Here is a 3,058-nt window from a genome sequence, read left to right as displayed (position 1 = left end):
GCTTGTTTTAAATCAAATTGTTTCTGTATCTTTTGTATTTTTTATTGAAATACCCTTTGCATCTCCGTGAAACTACGCCAAAATGTTGCGTTCTGTTCTGGCAGCTGCACACGCTGCCGGAATATTAATTGCAAAAATGTAAGAAAAAATTCTTGCTTCGATTTTCACCTTCATTGCGTAACCTTATCTTTAAGTTAGTTAGTACCAACACCAAATTCATATGATTTTAACAAGAATGTTTCTCCGAGATATCAGGGAGACGTTTCGAGTAAGAAAAGGCAAGAATAATCACGAAATATAGCTCACGCGCTTGCCAAAATTTTTCCATAAAATAAAGGTTTTATTACGGCAAAGACTATTCAGTTGATTTAAATCACCATACTTTGTTTTTAAGGTTAAAGGGATTGAGTTCGAAGTTATAGAAATTCTTTTATTCGGTCGTATTCCAATTTTTTCATCTTTTAAACGGTAAATATTTGGAATTTTGACCTGAACAAAAAATACAAGATTCATAAATTTTCAAACTCTGGAACAACTGAAACATCTGGAACGAGCCTTCACAGTTTGAAAACGATTTAATATTGATTTTCAGGGCTCTCGAGGTTTGAGGCTCTATGCTTTAGCGTAGCCTACATTGTCTAATGGTATATATCCGGCCCTGGTTCGAATGGTTGATGTGACAATGTGCGAGAGGATTGCTGGACTCTTCGTCGTCGCAGGGAGGTTCATGTAATGGCTTATCGTTTGCGTCTTCCTCCGCCAACCACTGTGCGGACGAATTGCGCTGCAGCTTGAGAAGGCGAATATGGGCAAGTCATCGATATCTGTGGCGTTTCGATGGGTTTAATGCAAATGAGAAGCAATTGGCAAGTTTTTAAATCCATTTTTCTTGTTTTAGTTTTGACCTATTTGATACAGAAGGTCAAATAATACAGCCAACAAAACATGCAAAAAAAAACTTGATCTAAAACAATTGTTTAAAACAACTCCTTTTGAACAAATCCCTATTCCCAGAACGATTAAATTACTCCCTGGAAACGTGGAATTACTCGCCGGTTTAGAAAAGCGGGACCAAGCAGACCGAATAATAACAAAATGGTTGAATTGGCCTATATCTAGAAAACTAAGGTTTAAGTCGAAGAAAGGGTCTGTGGAGATGTACATATTTGAATCCGAAGCGTACGGCACTCGCAATGGATATATTATATATAATATTTACCTATCTCATTGTAAAACCATTTATAATTATCTGTGTGATTCAGAAATACCAGTTATTTCATTATCCCGTTCCGTTACTTGCTTCCGTAAAAGTATACTTTTCAGTTAATGCCGAACGTATGTCAACTATCTATAGTTCTCAAGTTTTAATACTGTCAACCTATCAGGAACTCTCAAAATTAGGTAAATTTTTAAAAATTCTGTCATTTTATTTTTTATGCATTTTCAATGCCTTGGGAACAATTCATATTTTAAAGCCTTTTAAAGATCTTTTTGTTTAACCTGGGGTCACAAGAATACGGCCCGCCGGCCGGGTCCGGCCCGTGGCGTCCTTTCATCCGGCCCGCAATACCATGAAAAAAGGGCACATTTTTTCCAAGGGATGTTTCCCCGAGCATCGACTTTCTTGTTTATTTCGTAACATTTGCCAATCAGCAAGATGCAAAACGTGTCCTAACAATAGACCTTTTCGCATCCGCTCCATATATTCAGTTGTGGTTTCAAATAATATATATCTCATTTTCGCGATTTTGAATGCCATTCGTTAGTTTTTGGTCGTGATTCAGAAATTTAAGTATGAATCAAATAGGTCCATCATTATTTTTCCTTCTTAGGCGTTGTAGTTTAATCGCAGTGATCAAAAATTGTCTAGAAATAGCTGCCATGAAATAGGCTAAAATTCTATACCGGAACGCAGCGTTTATGCGAAGGATACATTCGTGGCGCGTGCTTTCGGCGAAACTGTCGCTGTGTACGTTTCTTCTGCTAAAATAAACGTTGAACGTGCATTTTGCGCTAATAGTACAAGTCACATTAACTTTTGTACTGCTTACATGCGGATATCCATGACAGCAGTTGTTATGTTAACAGCTAACCTCAGGATAGTTGTTAGACATATTGTATATTTGTTTTGCTATGATGTTCTTGATCTATATTCTGCGATATAGAATTTATTTATATTCAAGACTTCAGATATGTAGAATTTATATTGTTGAATAATTAAACGGATTTTCCAACTTTTGGGAATTTATTGTATTGCATTGACAAAAATATTTGTCCGGCCCGTTTCAACACAGTTTGAGTCATACCTGGCCCGCGGTCAAAAAAGTTTTAAGCTCCTTAACTAAATGCTAAGTTACCTACCGCCAGGGGGCGATCGTCATTACTCCGGCCCAAAGTGCTCCGGCCTGAGTGCAAACCGAGTGGTCAGGGATGTCATGTACAATCGTGCAGCATTCTTCTATTTAAAAAAATCTCCAATGTTGAATGTAAGTCTTTGGAAACGATTCCAATACTAATACTACTTTATAAGTAGTATAAAGTGGATAACACGAAATAATCATACCATGAATCAATGCCTTTGAATGTGTCCGTATGGATGCCCATAGAATAACGATCCCTATATTAATTTGATAGGATTTCCAATGTTGACCGTGTGTATGCCGTTTGGCGTATGTGGACTTGTTGGACATTTTGAATTTATCATTTTTATAATATTCAGACAGCAGACATTAAAATGTATCTTAAACTAGTTTATTCTGGCCTTTATTCGAAGGCACCATAGCCAGTCCTTATATATTCTTATTAGATATGAAAGCTTCTAGCGGCCAATCATTTTGAGAAGAGACGCAAAACTTCCCGGTCTTTTTCTTTCTTGCTCATTAATTTCAATCGATGCAATTTGGTGAGTTTTCCTCACTATCTCTTTAAAACAAGAGTAAATTTACGAAAACCTGTTGGCCATCAGTGACAGACGTGTAGCAGCCTCCGGGATGGTATAAAAGCGGCTGCTCTTTATTTCATCCGTAAAAGACCAGACTGTGCAAGTTTGAGAAATCAA

Source organism: Styela clava, chromosome 7 (assembly GCF_964204865.1).
Source record: "Styela clava chromosome 7, kaStyClav1.hap1.2, whole genome shotgun sequence".
Taxonomy (NCBI): Eukaryota; Metazoa; Chordata; class Ascidiacea; order Stolidobranchia; family Styelidae; genus Styela; species Styela clava.
This window is presented reverse-complemented; position numbering follows the sequence as displayed.